This window comes from Peromyscus leucopus, chromosome 3, assembly GCF_004664715.2.
Source record: "Peromyscus leucopus breed LL Stock chromosome 3, UCI_PerLeu_2.1, whole genome shotgun sequence".
NCBI classification, from domain to species: Eukaryota; Metazoa; Chordata; class Mammalia; order Rodentia; family Cricetidae; genus Peromyscus; species Peromyscus leucopus.
The window spans coordinates 81,991,693-82,013,467 of NC_051065.1; positions in this window are offsets into that span (position 1 = coordinate 81,991,693).

Sequence of the window (21,775 nt, forward strand, 5' to 3'; positions counted from 1 at the left end):
ACATATTCTGTTCGTTCTGAAGGTACTGCTTGGCCAGTTTTTACTATAGTCCTAACAACACAATTGGAAAGAACTGTGACTCTGGCTGTTATAAGTAGAATATACAAGGCTACTGGATGGTGACAGATAAATGTTTAAAAGCGCATTAAAACTGATGATGGAAATACAGAGCTCTTTAACTGAAAACCAAAACTATAACCAGACTTCAATAGATAACATACTTACCCACATCTCACTACAGCTGTCTGAGTACAGTGTGTATTGTGAAGATGGCAGGATGAACTGGGTACTCTTGTTGTGACAAAATCCTTGACAAAAGCAATTCAAGAAATGAAAGTGGCTTTTTTCTTGTTTTGTTTTCTCACAGTCTTTGTGGTGGGAAAAACACGAGAGCAGGAATGTGAGGTAGCTGGTCACATGTCATCCATAGTCAGGAAGCTGAGAGCAATGAATGCTGGTTCTCAACTCAGTATCATCTTTTTAGTCCTCCCGTGGATGGTATCAATTATAATGATGGTAGGTCTCCCTACCTCAATTCACCCAGTCGAGCTACTCCTCACATATGTGTCGAGGATATTTTTCCTATCAAATTCATGATCAGTATTAACCATCACAGTCTACTCCTTGTCAACTCAACACTCAAATATATCACCTTTAAGCCCTAACCTTCCACCCATTTTTTTTTCATAAGCTCATTGGCAAATGTTCAGCCGCTACTAATGCCCAATAGCAGGTCAAGAACTTCCTTTAAAAGAGAGAAGATTTGTCTGTAGATGATATCAGGGTCTTACTTTGATTCTCCTAAAGTGGCCTACTAAGGGCCTCAAAAATACCCCTATCAACACTGACACCTCAAGTACCAACCTGTCTGCTGGATCGTATGGCCCAAGTGGTAGAGCAGTTTGCCATCCAGCACAGTAGCTTGAATGAGTTGCAGAGCCTTCTGCTGTTCTACATACATAGTAATTAATACACACAAGTAAGGAATGTGCTGCCTTTGAAGTCCACATAGATCCACTAAGCATTATGCTTCTTTCTTGGTATTAAGAAGGACCAGATGCAACAATTTAATCTTCACCTTTAAAGGAAGACCTCTGCATTACCACACCAATACACTGCTAGAAATTTTGCTGAAGAAAGTCCTTGAATTATGATAATACTTATTTCCCATCTCTTGATGCACACATAGTTTACAAGTCCAGAGTATTTACTACTAACTTCTCAGTTGATCCGATCAGCATATTGTCATCAGTATAATGGACCAGTATGACACCTTGTGGAAGAGACAAGGTATCAAGATACCTGTTAGCTATGTTGTGACATAGGACTGGAGGATTGATGCCCTTAAGGTATAGCAGTGAAAATATACTGCTGACCTCATTAGCTGAAAGCATTATTTATGATGGTCCTCATGGACAGGTATAGAGAAAAAAGTGTTTGGTAGATCAAAGCAGCATATCAGACACAAGGAGATGTGTTAATTTGCTGAAGTAAGGAGACCACACTTGATATATAACAGCTGCAACTGTAATTGCTGCTTAAGTTTTTGGTACTCAGCTATCATTCTATGTGACCCATGGGAGAGTTAAGGGGAATATGGTGGGAACCATCACCCACTGCATCTTTCAAATCCTTAATGGTGACTCCAGGGATGTGATATTGGTTTCTGGGGTTTTCCCCTTCATTATTTTCCCAACAGAGTCAGCTCAGTGGCTTCAATTTGATCTTGTCAACTGTAAGAGCCTACCTTCACCCTGTAGGTGAGGGCACTAATGTGGAGAGTCTGCCAACTTGTAAGGAAATCTCTCTCAGTTATTCATTCTGGCAGTGGGGTGATAAGTATAGAATGAGTTATGGAACAGCACCCACTGTGAGTCTGACTGTCTAAAACTCCATTGGTTACCTGATATCCAGAAGTTACTACTTGACTGAGCACCACAATGCTGTTTGGGGTCTAGAGGAATCAATGTCAATCAAAGCGAATACCTGGTAGAGCTCAAACGATCTAATTGTGCCCCCAATGTTCAGCTACCCTAGAAAAATGCCATAGATCTCTTTGAGGAAGGATGAGAGAAAGATTAATAGTAAAGACTTTTGGTACTGAAGTAGAATCCTTCCCAAAGGGGACATTGGCCTCCGCTTTATGCAATGGTTTCTGGGTTTGTGAACTCTCTGAAGTCTGGAAAGCAGTTGAAGGGCTGCGATTCTGTGTTTCGATGATTCGAGGTAGCCTTATTTTCATGTGGAATTTTTCTGCTCCTTCTCTTACTGTAGACCTGAATAGGGCACTGAGCATTAGCCATTACCACAGCCTGACGGTTATCCTGTTTTTAAATATCCTCTACTAAGCAATTCAGATCATTACTTATGAATTTAGCCTCAATTAAGTTCTCAGGGCATGGACTGAACGAAGCTGGATTCTTTGCCAGAACATAATTCAAATGGTCTGTAAAGAAGTTCCTGAAGGAGCCCTTGCCCTCCTCTGAGACCCCTTGAGTATGTGCCTGCAGGTGCTGGCGGATGGAGCTATTTTGTTTCACAGTTCAAGAGAACAGTTCATCATGGTGGGGAAGTCATGGACAGGAATGTGAGGCAGCTGGTCATAGAACCTGAAGCAGGAAGCAGAGAGAGAGGAATGCTGTTGGTCAGTTCACTTTGTTCTTTTTTTTTCAGTTTATGACTCTACCCATGGAATGGTATTACCCACGTTGGTTGGATATCTCCACCCCAGTTAACGGAACCTAAGTAATCCCTCAAGGACATGTACAGAAATTTGTTTCCATGGTGATCATAAATCCCACCGAGTTGATGGTCAAAGTTAAATGTCAAGGAGATCAACTATGACATTAGCATTTTACAGTGTTACACTGTGAAAGATGAAGTTTGGTGGAATCTTGGCTCTCTGGGGAGCTGCTTGGGGACCAGTGACTCAGCATGATATTTCTGTGTCATTGCAGTAATAAAGCTGGGCACAATCGCAGATCATACTAATGTGCACTCTTGAGTACATTTTGAGCTATTTCTCTTTGAAAACAACTTATTTTATCTCTTTTATGGCTAAAATATTTTTATCAATATTCCTGTGTATTAGCGAAGGTTCTCTAGAGAAACAGAACAATAGAATGAATATACATTTCGAAGGGGATTTAATGGCTGAATGCTAGAGAGGCTGAGAATGCCACTACTCAGTCCATGCGGCTGGGTGCCTCAGTGGTACCAATCTGGTGTTAAAGGTCTGAAAATGTTTTGGTGTTTAGTCCACATTGGGAAGCTGGCGAATGTCCACAGTAGTGGCAGCAATAGAAAGATACAGGCACAAGCAAGGATCGAAGAAACCAAGGACAGAATTAACACTACTTTTTCTTCAGAGTTTTAGATATCTGAGCTGCCACCCAAAAGTTCTAATCACTTATAGTAAAGGTCTTACCCTATCAGCAAATTTTATAAGAAATACACCCAACTACTGACATGTCTCTTAGTTGATTCTGGATCCAATCAAGTAGACAAGCAAATTGACTTGTCCATCTCATGTCAACAGCCAATCATATTTCTTTTGCCAAGCTTAATTTCTAAATGAAAATACCAACAAGTCCTTAATCCTCCCTAATATCATATAATTATTCCACATATAACCAGAATAGATAGCAAAATCTCCTGAGGAATTCATAGTCTTCTAGTATTCCATAATTTAAATATGATGAAATACATTTACAACACTTAACTATTGACATTATCCTAATTGACATTATATTACATGCTAAAGAAATAGAGAACTACAGGGCAGCGATGGAACATGCCTTTAATCCCAGCACCCAGGAAGCAGAGCCAGGTAGATCTCTGTGAGTTCAAGGCCAGCCTGGTCTACAGAGTGAGATCCAGGACAGGCACCAAAACTACACAGAGAAACACTGTCTTGAAAAACCAAAAAGAAAAAAAAAGAAGAAAAAATCCAAGAAATAGAGAACTGAAATCACAAATATCTACTTAATACATACATATGTATACATGCATAAAAATATTCCTTAAAAATATAACTGAAATACCCATGATAAATACGACCCCCCATTACCATAACTTGTTATGTGGCATTAGCTGGTATTTATAACTTCTTTCTTCTACTATCCATTCCATAATTCCACCAACCTCAACAAGTACCTCTGCAAGTCTTTGTTCTTTACCTGAAAGGATAAACCACACCTTATTTCCTGAAAGATCTGGGCTACTTATCATCATACCTAGATTGGATTGTCATAGTTTACCATTGACCTTAATCACAGGGCATAGGAACAACAAGAGATTCCCTAAAGGATCTCCTACATACTAGACATACTGCCCTTATCTCCATTGTAAAGCAGTCGAATATCCCCTTGGTAATCTGGACCAATCATCCCTCCCAACACTCTTCCTCCTTCCTTAGCTTTTTGACTCAAGTATGTAAGGAGCCAAAAGCAACCACTGCCAATTTTAGGTTCCCTTTCAAACATTTGTTATGCCTTCTCTGAAACCAAAGCTTCTAGGCTGGTGGGGCATAGGTCATGGGAGCAGAATGCAAATGTTCCTCTAGTAAGTCCCTATGAGTGATGCTCAGCAGCACCATTTGATTTTTGGACCCATGAATCCTGGTATGATGGTTAATTTTGGTTGTCAACTTGATTGAATCTGTAATCAAAAGCAATATGTTTCTAGGCAGATATGTAATGGTATTTCCTATAAGGCTTACCTGAGGAGAAAAGGCCCTCCCCCAGGATGGACGATACCTCCTGGCAGTGGCTCAAGTGTAAGGAGCTTCAAAGAAAAAGGTTTTGCTTTTTCCTGCCCTGCTGTCCTGGTCAGTTATTGCTAACTTAATACAGCCAGAAGTCACCTGGAAGGAAGGTATCTCCATTGAGAGATTTCTCAGATCAGATGAGACTGTGGCCATGTCTGTGGGGAATTGTCTTGATTGTTGATTGATGTGGGAGGACGGAAGCCCTTCATGGGCAGTGCCAACCCTGGGCAGGTAGATTCCCCCCTGCATAGGTAGGTCTCTGGAGTGAGTCAGAGAGAGCAAGCCAGTAATCAGCATTCAACTGTGGTCTCTGCTTCAAGTTTCTGCCTTGAGCTTCTGCTCAAGTCCTCAATGATGGACTGTGACTTGTAAGGTAGGTGTCAGCAGTGAATTCTTCTGGTAGTAGATTTTTGTGGTTGGGATTTATGATGATGATGATGATGATGATGATGATGATGATTACTGCTTCAATCTCATTGTTTTCAATAGACCTGTTCAATTTGTTTATATCATCATAGTTTAATTTTGGTAGCTTATACCTGTCTAGAAACTCATGCATTTTCCTTTAGAAATTAGAATTTAGTAAGATATAAGAATTTGGAGCATGTCTTAATTATTTTTTGGGGTGTGTGTGTGTGCAGGAATATGGGCACATGTGGGTGGAGGTCAGAGGTCAACTCAGGTGTCATTCTTCAAGGACCAGAACCAGTGCTGTTGACACAGAATCTCTCACTAGGGCCTGCAATTCACTGATAATATTAGGGTGGCTGACCAAGCATCATGGATCTACCTGTCTCTCTCCCCTTCTGGCTTTTAGAGTCTCTGTTGAGAAATCAGGTGTTATTTTAATATATCTACCTTTATATATTACTTGGTCTTTATTCCCTTGCAGCTTTTAATATTCTTGTTTATTCTGTACATTTAGTGTTTTGATTATTATGTGTCATGGGGAAATTCTTTTCTAGTCCTACTTTGTATACTTCTTATATCTTGATAGGCACTTCCTTCTTTAGGTTAGGTAAATTTTCTTCTATAATTTTATTGAAAATGTTTACTGAGACAAACACAATATGTACTCATTCATAAGTGTGTAGTAGATATAAAGCAAAGAATAACCAGGCTACAATCCACAAGCCTAGAGAAACTAAGTAACAAGGAGGACCCTAAGAGGGACACTTGGATCTTCCTGGGAAGGAGAAATAGATGAGATCTCTTGGATAAACTGGTGGGGGGTGGAGATAAAGGGACGGGGATGAGGGATAGAAACATGAGGGATCAGGATGGTAGAGTTGGGAGAAGGATGGAGAGGGAGAGCAACAAAAGAGATATCTTGATAGAGGGAGCCATTATGGGGTTAAGAAGAAACCTGGTGCCAGGGAAAATCCTAGGAATCCACAAGGATGACCCCAGCTAAGACTCCTAGCAATGATGGTCTTCCTTTTAATCAGACTGGTGGCTATCCTAACTGTCATCTTAGAACTTCCATCCAGTAACTGATGGAAGCAGATGCAGAGATCCACAGCCAAGCACTGGGCTGAGCTCCAGGAGTCCAGTTAAAAAGAAGGAGAAGGGATGATATATTCAAGGGGGGGGTCAAGAATAATCTGATGGTGAAACCCAGAGACACAGCTGACCTGAGCTCATGGGAGCTCAGGGACTCTAGACCGATAGCTAGGGATCCATCCTGGGACCAACCTAGGCCCTCTGCATGTGGGCCCCTTAGTGTAGCTTGATCGCTGTGTAGGGCCCCCAGCAGTGGGACCAAGATCTGTCCCTGGTGCATGAGCAGGCTTTTTAGAATCTATTCCCTATATAGGGATGCCTCGCTCAGTCTGGATACAGGGGGAAAGAGTTTGGTCCTGCCTCAACTTGATATGCTATGCTTTGTTGACTCCCATGGGAGGTCTTACCCTTTCTGAGGGGTGGATGGAGGGGTAGAAAGGAGGTGAGGGAGAATGAGGGGAGAGGAGGGAAGGGAAACTGTGGTTGGTATGTAAAACAAATTAAAAAGTTAGTTTTAAAAAAAAGAAAATGTTTTCTGTGTCTCTAATCTGAGTTTCTTCTCCTTCCTCTATTTTTACTTTTTTGTTTTTTAGTTTTTAAAGATGTTTTTATTTTACCTTATGTATATAAATGTATGGCTTGCATGTATGTGTGTGTACCATGGAAGTCAGAAGAGGAACTGGAGTTACAGATGATTGTGAGACACCATTTGGATTCTGGGAATTGAACTCAGTGTTCTTAACCATGGAGCCATCTCCCCAAACCCTCCTTCCTCTATTCTTATAATTCTTAAATTTAGTCTTTTTATAGTGCCCCAGATTTCCTGGATGTTTTGTACTTGAATTTTCCTTTTATATTTAACAGTTTCTTTGGCAGAAGTATCCGTTTCTTCTATCTTGTCTTCAACACCTCAGGTTCTCTCTTCCATGTCTTGTAGAGTATTGGTGAGGCTTTCCTCTGAGGTGTTGGTTTGATTTCCCAAATTTTTCATTTCCAGTTTTTATCTTAGTTTGGGTTTTGTTTTGTTTTTTTGTTTTGTTTATGTTTTTGTTTTTTGTAGTGATTCTATTTCTACTTTCATGTCTTGAACTGTATTTAAAATTTCATTCCACTGTTTGCTTGTGTTTTCATTAAGAGATTTATTCATTTTCTTTTTACAGCCCTTGAAAATATTTCTAATTGATAGTTGAAATCCTTGTCTTGTGCTTCAGTTATATTTCTTAGGGTCTACTCTAGCAGGGTTACTGGGTTCTGGTGGAAACATATTGTTCTGACTGTTATTAACTGTGTTTTTGTGTTTATGTCTAGGCAACTGGGGTTGGGATGATTGAGGTGATTTTAGGTGTTGATATCTGGTCTTGTCTTTGTTGGGTGGGTGTCTCATTCCTTAGGTTCTGTTGAACTCTCTGAGTCTTAGGAAAGTGTAATGGTTGTGGGTTGCCTGCTAGGGTGTGTTTCTGCAGGTTGGTGGGTGGCAGAGGGAAACAGGCAGGCTAGGAGAAAAGGCTGAGAGGGACTTCAGGGAAGAGATAAGGGGTTCCTGTTCACACCTATAAGTGAGGTCCCCAGTGAGTTATGGGTATGGTGGGAAGAGGAAAATCCTGTAAGTAGATTGCAATAAGGCATTGAATTGTCATAGGTAATCAAACTTTCAAGATAAAAGAAACCACTGGCATGCTAGACTTCCTTTACTGTCATTTACCTGACTTTCCGCTTACTTCCAGAATTATAAATTAAGCTGGTGAAAGTAGCCAAAAGCTGGCTTCTCCAGGCGTAAAGGAGTATGACCATGACAGAGAGATGTAGTATTCTCTGTGAGCTGTTTATTCAGTACAGAATAGATGATAAGTGCATCTAGAACAATCAGTAAAAACCTAGGTAGTAAGGAAGAATAAAAAATAAATGAGTCTTATTCATAACCATCACAGACTTAAATTTAAAAATTCAATGAAATATTAATTGGTTTAATTATGTTAATTGTGTCAACATTTGACAGAAGAATGTAACATGAATCATGGAGATTTTTAGAAAAACAAAAGTTTAACAGTGTTCTGTAGATCATCTGTTGTATTTGAGCTCAGTAACTCCCTTATAAAAGAGATTATTCCAAGGCATTATTTCAAATGCTCTTCTAAAGATCAGGCATGTAATCCAGATATAAGAAAACTACATCATAGTTTTAGCTTAAAGGGCAACACTTCAATAGAAAGTTTTTCTCTCAGTTCATGCTTTTATTATGATAGCTATTATGATCTCTGCCATGATTTCTGGGTCACAGGTGCATTTTAATAAATATTTCTGTGAATAGAGTTCCATAAAATAGTGGCAAGGGAAACAGGATATTTAGCCAGGTTCTTTATTCTTCCACATAGATTTTTTTAATTAAAAATTTTGTTTCATACAATGTATTTTGGTCATGTTTTGCCTTCCTGCAACTCCTTCCATATCCTTTCCACCTCCCCACCCAACTTTGTTCTCTCTCTCTCTCTCTCTCTCTCTCTCTCTCTCTCTCTCTCTCTCTCTCTCTCTCTCAAGAAACAAAAAAGACCCCATAAAAATAAATGAAAAAAAAAAAAACGATATCATGAAATTTGCTGGCAAATGGATGAAACTAGAAAAAAATCATCCTGAGTGAGGTAACCTAGACCCAAAAAGACAAACATGGTATGTACTCACTCAAAAGTGGATAGTAGATGTAAAGCAAAGGATAATCAGACTAAAATCCACAGCCCTAGAGAAACTAGGTAACACGGAGGACCCTAAGAGGGACATATGTATAACCCTTGGAATGGGAATTAGATGAGATCTCCTGGGCAAACTGGGAGAAGGGGAGGGGGAGAGGTGAAAAAGTAGGGGATGGGAACATAAGAGATCAGGATGGTTGGGAGGGATGGAGAAGGAGAGCAATGAAAAATATCTCCTGATAGAAGGGGCCATTATGGGTTTAGAGAGAAACCTGGTGCCAGGGGAAATCCCAGGAAACCATAAGGATGACCCTAGTTAAGACTCCCAGCAATATTGGAGAGGGTGCCTGAACTGGCCTCCCATAATCAGACTGATGATATAATTATCATCATAGAACTTTCATCTAGTAACTGATGGAAGCAGATGCAGAGATCCACGGCCAAGCATTGGGCCGAGCTCCGGGAGTCCTGTTGAAGAGAGAGAAGAGAGATTGTAGGAGCCAGGGGAGTCAAGATCATGATTGGGAAACCCACAGCTGACCCAAGCTCTTGGGAGCTCACAGACCCTAGACCAACAGCTAGGGAGGCTGTATGGGACCAACCTAGGCCCTCTGCATGTGGGTGACAGTTGTGTAGCTTGGTCTGCTTGTGGGGCCCCTAGCAGTGGGACCAGGTTCTATCCTTGGCACATGAGCTGGCCTTTTGGAGTAGGTGTGGCTTTTTGGAACCTCTTCTCTATGATTCCCATCTTGGTACAGTAGGGAGGAGCTTAGTCCTGCCTCAACTTGATGTACCATGCTTTGTTGACTCCTATGGCTGTTCTCTAATAACTTATACCTTGGTCACACAAACAGAATGCTAACCCTTCACATAGGGATAACAGCCCTCTGAACGCTTAGACTCCTAAATGAATCAGTAGTCCTCAGGGAAGATAGGGAAAAGAAAGAGAATGTCTATCATCAATGCTCTAATATCTAGTAGGATTTATCTCAGGTTATCGGTATTCTTACATTATTATACGGTTTTTAAATCTTCCTCCCTGAAAGAGGACTTGTAGCTAGAGTTTTCTTGCCTTGCCCACAGTCAGAACAAATCTTTGTCACCTGCCAGTCCCACAGCCACTCAGACCCAACCAAGTAAACACAGAGACTTATATTGGTTATAAACTGTTTGGCTGTGGCAGGCTTCTTGCTAACTGTTCTTATATCTTAAATTAATCCATTTCCACAAATCTATATCCTGCCACGCAGCTCATGGCTTACTGGCATCTTTTCATGCTGCTTGTCAGGGTGGTGGCTGGCAGTGAGTCCTTCTGCCTTCCTGTTCTTTTATTTCTCCTCTCTGTTAGTCCCGCCTATACTTCCTGCCTAGCCACAGCCAATCAGATTTTATTTATTGACCAATCAGAGCAACTTGACATACAGACCATCCCCCAGCACAGCCAAGTGCAGACCATCTCAGACACCTGCACTCAGGCCCGTGGTCCCAATCATCCTCTATGCGGACCTGCTGGGTAAAGCCACGAGGAACCCGAGAACGGGCATACAGAACATCCCACAACAAAGACTGGAAAGGGAGAATGGGGGATGGGACAGAAAAGAACAAATACACATGAAAAGGCCACAATGAAACCATTTGTTTCATATGGTAACTTTTAAAAAATTAATGTAAAAATTATCCTGTCAGGAATTCCGCACTTTTGAGAAGTATTCAGCTGACAGTTTCCATGACGCTGAACAACATTCTACTTCATATGTTTCCAATGGGTATTTAGTGGGTCTGTCCTGCCAACCTTGCAGAGCATTAGGGAAACTGAAAATCATTTATAAAATAAAGGAAAATTTAAGAAGCAAGTTTTGCTTCACTTGCTTATTAGTATTTTAGGTTGTACTTTTGGCCAGCTCTCACTGAAATGTTGTCAAAAAGTACAAATGTTGCCGTATTTAAATAAATAAAGTTTACAAGGTGACAATAAGACCATGTTAAAATTTCTGTTTCCACTTTATTTTGACTTTAGCATCAATGCTTATTTGGTTCTCCTCAAACTATGCAGGCTTCCCAGCTGCCAAGTAAACTTGAGGATAGCCTGAGATGAGCTAAAGATCATGTTTCCCCCATGTATATTTATCCTCTTAAAACCAAATGGTTATAGTCATTTTGATAAAAATGAGACAATAAATGCACGTGACACTGGGATTAGTTAATATAAACTTTTCTCTTGACCTTTAAATAGTGAATTTTGAGTAACACAGTTGTTAGCATACATTAGATTTAATGATATATTCCTGGTGAAATATTTTATTATAGTGAATAGCTCATATGTGTTGTCATTACACCAATAAAACTCACCAATGCTAAAGAATAACAATTACATCACCTACAGATATTCCAGTCCCTCTTCCTGCCCCTCCCCCTTCCTTTCTTATTCCTCTCTTTAAAGACTGGTTTGTAGCAGTGGCAGAGTTAAGCTAAGAATGATGCTTCCCAGATAATTTCTGGATTTTTGCAACTAAATGGGTCTCATATTGATTAGCAAAAGGGTATGGTTGTGGATAAATTGTGTATAATCAATGCACATGATTTTTTTTTCTTCCTTGATGTAGGTTGTCACTCATCTTACAGAGACAAAGTAGCAATTTAACTCTAACTTACTTAAAAGCCATGATAGAAACTGCACAATAATTTAGTTTTCTTTAGTGAACACATACGAGCTAGCAACATTGCAATGGAAAGTTTTTATATACGATGAAATTTCAGGCATATTCCTGTGATTTGATAGTAACATAAACAAATCAATTTTTGAAAAAAAAAAAAAAAAAAAAAAAGAACAAAGTTTGGATTTTTTTATTGGAAAAGAGGCAGACCCTTTCCTTCAATGCTATTGATGAGGTGTGGCTCCCTCACTTCATTAGAGGGGGAGGGGAATCGGAGGAGGTTGACAGTTGGCTGATGTGGATGTCTAGCCAGTAAATCATTGCATTCATACTAAGACCTCCTATGTGCTCCCATTAAACCCATTCAGCATGAGGTGATATGTGTGCTGTAGCCTGTCACTGCCTAGTGCCGTTTGCCTCGGCTGAAGCCTCACAAACTCATACCCTCCTAAAGGCTTTCCTTCTGAAACTGTTCGTTGAATACGCATAGATCTCAAAATACACAATGTTGAGTAAAAGGAAATAGTGAGAAGTACGTATACAATGCAATATTTTAAAACCTACACCAAACTCATTAATAATCATTGCTTCCAGGGAAGACTCATAAGGGACAGGACTGAAGTTGGCTGCCAAAGGGGACTTTAACTTCATCTGTAAATGTGTATTTTGTCCTTTTAATTTTTTTTTTTTTAAGTTTAGTTTCAAACTAGTGATCCTCCTGCCTCAGGTTCTTGGGCTGGGATATGCCACCAAGCCTGTCTTATTTTATTTTAGAGTGTGAAATCTCTATTGACTGAGGAAGTGGGGGTATTAGAACAGTAACTACAGTATGGGATGGGAATGTGTGTATAGTAACCTGTACTGTTTGAAATATAATGAATGGACAAGGTTCAAACGACATTAAACAAGTCTGGGTTTAAATGTCTCGCTTCTATGTGACCCAGTACACAATCATTTCACCTTCGGGTGCTCAGTTTACTTATCTGTCTAATGGTATTAATGACCAGAACTTGGTGTATTGCTTATTGTGAAAAACACATGAAAAGTGCCTAGAGCAAGGAACGAGTACAAGTTTATCATCCCAGGCCTGAGGAGGCTGAAGTGAGAGAGTTACCACGAACTTGAGGTCAGCCTGAGCTAGAGAGCAGGACCCTGCTTCAATAAATCGAAAAGAAGAAGAGGGGGCGGAGGAAACGGTGAGAAGGAAGGCAAGACTGATGAATAGAGGGGTGCTTTTAAAATGTTAGTATGAAAATTAGAGTGATCAATGATTTGGATATCTCAAAATTTCGGGATAGTAAACTTTTTGTAATAATTAAAAAAAAAAAAAAGATTTGTGGATTGTAAACCAAAGGAAAAAGGAGTATTCATGAGGAGATGGAGAAAGGGTGTTTAATGGGTGGGAAGCACAGCCTAGAATGTTTTCTAACACAGTTGGGTGTCTAGCGTTAACAGTTAATTGAATGTTTCATAATAGACAGAGAGGGATTTTGAGTCCCTGATCATCACGCATTGTGTGCACGTGCCCACGAGTACATACAGTAACTTTGGGTCAGTTAGAAATGAAGATATTTTAAAATAAGAAAAGTCTAGAGGCAATGCGACATAAAAAAAAAAAAAATGAGTATGAGTCCATAAAGGAAGGTACAAGCTTTGAGCTTCGGTAAATATTAAAAAAAAAAAAAAAAAAAAAAAAAAAAAAAAAAAAAAAAAAAAAAAAAAATTCGTCCTCGGGGGAGACCTTGATCTGGAGGAGGTGGGAATGAGGGGTGGGCTGGGGGGCGGGGGGGGGGGCGAGAGGGGGAGAACAGGGGAATCTGTGGCTATTATGTTGAACTGAATGGTGTTGTAAAATAAAATAAAATAAATAAAAAAATTCTTATTCCTTTCTGGGCGTCAGAGGTCATCTCCTTGGGACTCCAAACCTGACTCTCCATTCTCCAAGGCGCTCAGTGATTCAGCTGTCAGGTCGCTCCCTCCTCTGTTTTAAACCACTTCTTTCTCTTTCATTCTACACAACCTGAATAGTTTGGAGCACCAGCCCAGAGAGTGTGCCTTTCTTCCCGCTGCGACCAGAAAGGCGGCGGGGGCGGGGGGCGGGGGCGGCGGGGATCATGTGACGCACGTTCCTCTCCGCCGACTTGTTAATATCAGCTGTGAATTTTTCATGACGGCTTCGGTAACCTGTAGCCTGGAGTTGAAGCTCTGGGGGTTTTCACCACAAAGAGGTGGATCAGCTGAGCTCTCACTTCCCATCTGGCACTGGGTGACAGGGACAGTGAGGGGGGCGGCAGGAAACCTGGGGGTGTGGGGCAGCCATTGTCGAGCATCAAAGGCTAAACATGTGCTGTTGTGTGCACGTATCTTTGAGACACTTGTTTATCACTGGCTTCAGAATACACCGGGCCAGCGTGTTTAACTTTATAGTCACCAGAACAGCTGCCGCGCGTGTAAGTAATACCCTTGCACACAGTGGCATCCTCATCTGCCAAGCCAGGCTCAGGACCTCTCTTGAGTGGCTGCTTTGTGCTGTCTGGCATGCTCCTTTACCCACGCAGGCAGGCGTCCACGTGCAGCCACACACACAGACACACACCCTAGACATGCAGGGCTGTTTGAAACTGAAAACCCTCCAAGCTATCTCCTAAGAGTTAACAGAATTTAGCTGCATTTTATGTGTTAAAATTTAAAAAGAGGACATTTTGGAAAATGAAAGTCTTAAACATATTCTATATGAAAAGTCAAGGGAAATAAAGCCAGCTTTTTAAAAAAAGATGGTAACATTTGAGCATTAAGCTTGCTTGATTATATACAATTCTGACAAATTGTATATTTGTGGGGAGTTAGATGTATGGTGGACTTTATTTTTAACATAACTATGCCAATTAGAAGTTACTGTAGTATATATCCCCCAAAGTTCACTTTCTAGGGAACGCTTACATTTTGTGAACATACCAGGAATGCATTCTCTTAAGCCCAGCCGAACCCGTCACACAGGCTTTGCTGCCATCCTGAGAAGGTGAGTAGATAGTGTCTGCTGTTGGAAACAGTAATTCTGTAGACCCACAACACATCAGACCCAAATGAAAAACAAGACATGAGGGAAATAACACCATTGCTACTGTGAGTCTTTCAGGCTTCCTTTAATCAGTGGAGAGAACAACAGCCATTTTTTTAAAAAGCTAATACTTGAATCCATTTATTTTTAATATAAAATTTTTTTTCAGTCTACCACTCCAAAATTTCTCTGACCTTAAGATCCATTTCATCATCTATGTTTTGAGGGCAACAATTTCCAGAGGTCATCCACATTTACCAATAGTCTAACATTTTTAAATGCTTTAGTAGAAGTTTGACATTCAATGTAAAAGATTACTAAACTAATATGATGATGTATATACTTGCTTCCAAGAGTCTGTAGCTAGCTATACATATTTGCTATGACTGAACATTAAATTATAGGTGAATTTTAACTGCTTGCCTTAACTCATTGCTTTTTGATGAGGCTTCCCAACCACAGAAGGGAATTGGATGTAGTATGCATTGACCAACATGCTCACAAGGCAAAAGAATGGATGAGTCAATCATTTCAAGTTTTCTACCTTTTCATTTTTTACTCTAAAAGAATAACAATAATCATTGAAAGCAACCTCTTTTTACATGGCATTTACTCATCCATGCCATTGAAAACTGACCAGCCCAAGCCCCAGAAGCTTTCTTTAAATTTAACAGAATTCAGAGTCTTTTATCATGTGAAGAACCTCTGCAACACTCAGCCTGTGCATCTCAGGAATTATTATGGCCTTCTGCATGTGGCTATTTGGACATGGTCTTAGCTTGGGCATGGACTTAACAGTTGTATGACTTTGCAGATTTCTAACATCCCCTAAGCCTCATCTTACAGTTTCTTCATCTGTAAACTGTGGTGAGGCACCTATCACCAGCATTGTTGTGAGAACAAAGGATACAGGATCACTGCCTGGGCTGCTGTCATCCATGGGACTGGATTGGATCTTGTCCCTCCTTTCCCAGATCAATAGCCATGTTCTGTCTGCTTCTTCTTACATCCTTTTAGGATCCCAGTAATGCATCTTTTTGGTTTTTTTTTGTTTTGTTTTGGGTTGTTTGTTTGTTTGTTTGTTTTTGTTTGTTTCATTTTGTTTTGTTTTTCGAGACAGGGTTTCTCTGTGTAGCTTTGTGCCTTTCCTGGATCTCGCTCTGTAGACCAGGCCGGCCTCGAACTCACAAAGATCTGCCTGGCTCTGTGCTGTGGGTTGTTCTGTACGTCAAATGTGTTGCTCTGATTGGTTATTAATAAAACACTGATTGGCCAGTAGCCAGGCAAGAAGTATAGGTGGGACAAGCAGAGAAGAGAATTCTGGGAAGTGGAAGGCTGAGGCAGAGAGACACTGCCAGCCGCTGCCATGACAAGGAAGATGTAAGGTACCGGTAAGCCAAGAGCCATGTGGCAAAGTATAGATTAATAGAAATGGGTTAATTTAAGATAGAAGAAGTAGATAACAAGAAGCCTGCCATGGCCATACAGTTTGTAAATAATAAAAGTGTCTGTGTGTTTATTTTATAAGTGGGCTGTCAGACTGCCGGGGCTTGGCGGGACCCAGAGAAAAAACTCTAGCTACACCTCTGCCTCCTGAGTGCTGGGATTAAAGGCGTGCGCCGCCACCCGGCTACCAATAACACATCTTGCACAGAATAGGCCATAGTGAAGCTCTTAAGTAAAGCTCTATATACTTCACAAGTTGTCTAGCCAGATACTGGTAACACAAAGGAAGAAATGGGAAAAATGATGAGGGGTCACTGGGGAGGGTAAAGGAGGTCAATACTGAAGGAGAGGGAGGGACAGGGAAAAATAACACAAAACATGTTTGAAAAAGCCATTGGGAATCACATTACTTTTGTTTTACCCCAAATTACGTACAATATATACATATATGTATGTGTGCACATGTACATACATACATACACACAATTTAAATGAAGCTAAAACAATTGGGATGATCCCCTCAAGAGCCATAGAATATTCAATAAAAATTCCAGCAGCAGATATGAGAAACCCTCCTTCAAGTTGTTGTGCAGGGAAGTTCAAGAGACTGCCCCCAGAAATACAGGCTTTGCCGTCCACCTTGGTTCCTCCCAGAGATTGAAGACAAGTCTCTATTCCTTAAGACACCGTGTATTCAGACACAGGACTTAGACAATCTAAGCTGGATCTGACCTGAAAGCCTACTCCCTAAGGATTATCTTTCCTAGAACCAGAAGATTCTATGTAAGCTACCAAGAGAGGGAAGCAATCAATGGTCCTAGCTAGCTGTGAAACTCAAGACCCTCGACAACAATCAACATGGCAAGATAGCCTCAAAGGGCAGTAGTGTCACCCATACATTGGTGGTAACCAACAGCTAGCTAATGGATTTAAGGTTTGCTCAGCATGGGGAACCTAAGCACCTAAGGAGGCCTTGTGAGGACAGGAATCTCAGAGAAGAACTTGTTACCACACTCCTCTAAACCAGCATAATTCCTAACTGCTTTCTAAATGCTCCTCCTATTTCAGCTTCCCCTTTGGCTCTCCCTAACACTGTATTCTAATTCCTCTTCCTTGGGAGATGCTCTGCTCCCCACTAGTCCCTTACTATGCATCTAAACTCTCTGGTTATTTGGATTGTAGCACACATATCAAAAGCTTAAAAGCTACCATCCACATATAAAAGAAAAAATATAATATTTGTCTGTTGTGTGTGAGATTATCATTTCTAGCTCCATCCATTTACCTGTGAATGTAATAATGTCATTTTTCTTAACAGCTGAATGATTTTTCTACTGTGTAAATGTACCATTCTTCAGTTGATAGACATCTAAGCTGTTTCCAATTTCTGGCCATTATGAATATAACAGCAATGAACATGGATGAGCAAGTGTCTCTACAGTTGGATGTACAAACCATTGAGTATATGCTCAAGAGTGGTTTGGCTGAATCATGAAGTGAATATATTCTCCATTTCCTGAGGAACCAACACACTGATTTCCACAGAGCCTATACAAGTTTGGTTTCCCACTAATGAAAAAGTGTTCCTCTTTCCCAACATCCTCACTGCCATGAGCTGTTATTTAAATATTTTATTGGTCTTGGCCATTCTGACTGGTGCAAGACTAAATCTCAAAGTAATTTAAAGTGGAGGATTAAATGAGGTTGAGATAAGAAAGCAAGGTACAGGCGAGAATATGGGGAGGAACAACCAAAGGCCTTTTGAAAGACCATATAGAAACCTATTAATATAGAACCATCCTAAAATATATACATATATGAAGCGAATCTAAATTGAGTCACCATGTAATAGGGGAGAGACAATGCCCCAACTAGCCATCTTATGCCACCAAGTAAAACTTCCAGTTCCAGGAATGGGTTATATCTTGTTGATTCATTGGAAAAAAGAGTACCACGGGAAATCCCAAGCACTGCAAACTATTGCCAAGGGTATTGGTTACTCTTCATAACCTGATGGTAAGGTTCTTGCAGAAGAGAACCCATACCTATGTTCTTGGACATGGAGAAATTGAGCTGCTTTACCCCTACTGTCCAGTGTTCATGGTGCTGGAAAGTGCTCTACATGTTACCAGAGGAGAAAGATAATCATCAATATCACCCAGATACAACCCTGTAACCTACAACATTGACCTGCCTGCAAGATATACTGGTACAATAATGGTACCAAGTGTTAGAGGAGTAACCAGCCACTTTTTGATTAGATTTAAGGCCATGAGATAGAATCCAAACCTGACATAGCTAAAGTGGACAAGAACCTAAAACTACCTAGTGGGGGAAAACCTAATACTATTACTCTGCTAAATGGAGGCAGCAATGAAGTGACTCCTAATGACATTGCTAGATCCACATATCAGTGCCTCACTCAGCCCTCATCGGAGACTCCTTTAACTCATCTACCACAACTGGATAATGTGCAGAGAGTGAGAGACTTTGGAACATTCAGTCCTAAATGGGACGATATCTTCAAGGATCAAGGATCTATGCAGAAGAAAGAAGAGACAAAAAGATTGAAGAGACAAAGGTAATGAATGACTCCAAGAAAACAGTATCTTCTGGATACAACAGGATCGATGAACAAATGAACTCAGAGAGACTGTGACAGTACACCGGAGACCTATACAGGTTCAAGCTGATGGATCCCAGCACTGAGAAGAAGTGGACACAAGGTCCAACCCCGAGCCAAGAAGCTGTTAGCAATTGGTGCATACAGGGAAAGGGAAAATAGGGTTTTTCTTTTTCCTTTTTTTTTTCTTTAGTTTTTCAAAACAGGGTTTCTCTGTGTAGCCTTAGCTGTCCAGGAACTGGTAATATAGACTAGCCTGGCCTTGAACTCACAGAGATTCTTCTGCCTCTGCCTCCCAAGTGCTGAGATTAAAGGAGTGTGCCGGCACCACCCAGCTAAAAATAGGGTTTTTCAAAAGGAGTGTCATAGGGTATATCAGCCACATTCCAGGGCAGGTCCTATACCCAGGAAGATTTGGCCAACATAAACAAATTTCATATGTGTGGTTTTTTGTCTGTTTTAAGTGGGTTTTGATTTTTGTTTTGGGGGGGTTTTTTCCTTCTATTTTGTTTTGTTTTGATGGTTGTTTTTTATGTTATTGCTTCTTGTTTATTCTTGTGTTTTTGCTTTTTTTGAGAGAGAGAGAGAAAGAACATAAAATTGGGTCAATAGGGAAATAGAAGGATCTGGAAGGAGTTGGGGGAGGGGGAAACATGATCAAAATATATTGTAAAAAATATTAAATAAGGACGGGCAATGGTGGTGTATGCCTTTAATACCAGCACTCAGGAGGCAGAGGCAGGTGAATCTCTCTGAATTTGAGTCCACCCTGGTCTACAGAGCAAGTTCCAGGATAGGCTCAAAGCTACACAAAGAAACCCTGTAAAAAAAAAAAAAAGTTAGATTAAATTAAATTAAATATTTCCTAAAGTAGGCAGGAAATACAATAAAATAAAATACTCATCCTTATACCACAGATAAGTATAGCTCCTGACCCTCACCAGAGAAGTTTCTCTTTGGAACAGAGACCATTACAGACCATTACAACTAAGTCAAAATGCAAAGAACAGTGGAACCTGGGGTGTTCCACCCCAGTGGATACACCTGTAACACAACTTCTGCCCCTAAGACTCAGGTACACTACATAGCAGGGCAGGGTGGGGTGGGGAAGAGCTCTTAAGAGCCAGAACACCAAAACATCCTCTGTGAGATTGTGTCACAAGAAATGACAGAGGAATTTCACCCATGGTATGTCAACAACATGGCTTCCCAATCATGACCTTAATAAGGACAACATCAATAGGTCTGCTAAAGTGGGAGGGGAAAGCTCACGGGATCCCACCCCGAAACAAAGAACTGTAAGCAACTAAGACATTCTGCAAATTGGAGAAGTAGTCTCCCCACTTGGTGGAGCTCTCTAATTGCCTCTTCAGTACCAAGTGGTCAGCTTTGAAATCATGTACATGGCCTCAACAAGTTTATATATGCATTTGTGCATATCTATATAAATATTACATAGCAATATGGAGGAGAGGAGGAGACCAGAAGTTTGGGAAGGAGTGCAGTGTCGGGGCCAGAAGAATATTGGAAGAATTAGAGGAAGGAAAGAGAATGGAGAAAAAAATAAGCGTTAATTAAAAAATATTGAATGACTTTTTCTTCAATGTAGAAGGAACATAACTTTATTTGAAAATACACACATGCATGTTTCAGAACATAAATATGTTACATTTATTTTTACCAAATTATATTCCTTTTTTTAAAGTGCTGGGGATTGAGCCAATGCACTTGTGTATACTTGGAAGTGTGCTTCCACGGACCTACATCCACAGCTCATCAAATTGTATTTATTCATTCATCTAGAAATACTTTCAAAGGCAACTATGGGCTGGATATTTCTCTGAGTACTGGAAATTTACAAAGGAACAAGTATGAAAACTTCATGTCTTGATGGGTGTACCTTCCATTTAGAAAGGGAAGAGCAGATGGAAGTCTTTTGTGGACAATGGGTATAATTTACAACTTCTTTTCAGAATTGGTCATAACTCAACTTAAACTGTTATATGTAACTGACATCTTGTTTTCTACTATCCTCTGCCCATAAGAAATTCTAGAAAAATTTAATGCTGAAAAACTTTGTCTCAATCATTCAAATATATTTTTCCAAAAAAAAAAAAACCTTGATATTAACCTAGTTTTTATTTGGTTTTCTGAACAATTGGAAATTGAAGGTTAAAATTTTTTCTCAAATGAAAAGTATATTATTTTGACAATTATATCTACCTACTTGGTTGTCTGTCATTGAGCCCTTTCATTTGCATTGGTTTTATAGGCCAGAAAAAAATGGGGAGACTCTCCTTCTTCTCATCAGTTCTCTGGTCAGAACTGGATCTCCCATGTGGTTACGTCAGACACAGATTAGGTTGCACTCATTGAGGCTCTCCTGGGTCAGTCACGATGGTCACCCAAGTGCAGCGGTTCTTATCCTTCCTAATGCTGTGACCCTTTAATACAGTTCCCCCTGTTGTGGTGACCCCCAACCATACAATTGTTTTTTAAAGGTTTATTTATTTATTATGTATACAGTGTTCTGCCTTCATGTAAGCCTGCAGGCCAGAAGAGGGCACCAAGATTTCATTACAGATGGTTCTGAGCCACCATGTGGTTGCTGGGAATTGAACTCAGGACCTCTAGAAGAGCAGCCAGTGCTCTTAACCTCTCCATCTCTCCAGTCCCATAGAATTATTTTGTTGCTTGTTCATAACTATAATTTTGCTATTGTTATGAATTGTAATACAAATATTTGTTTTCTAATGGTCTTAAATGACCCTGGTCATTCAACCTTTAAAAGGGTCATGACCCATAGGTTGAGAACCACTCTTCTAGTGGCTGGCACTTAATGCTGGCATGACAACCAGAGCAGCTAAGTATGGCCTCCTTACCAGAGCCCAGCTTCATCACACTATTCAGGTACTCATTAGCATCTGGACTTCTTGCGGGGTAGATCACAAGTACAATGGATGGCTTAGAGTTCACACAATACAAATCCTGTGGTGTCATATTCTTACTGAACAAGTTTCTAAGCATAGTACAAATCAG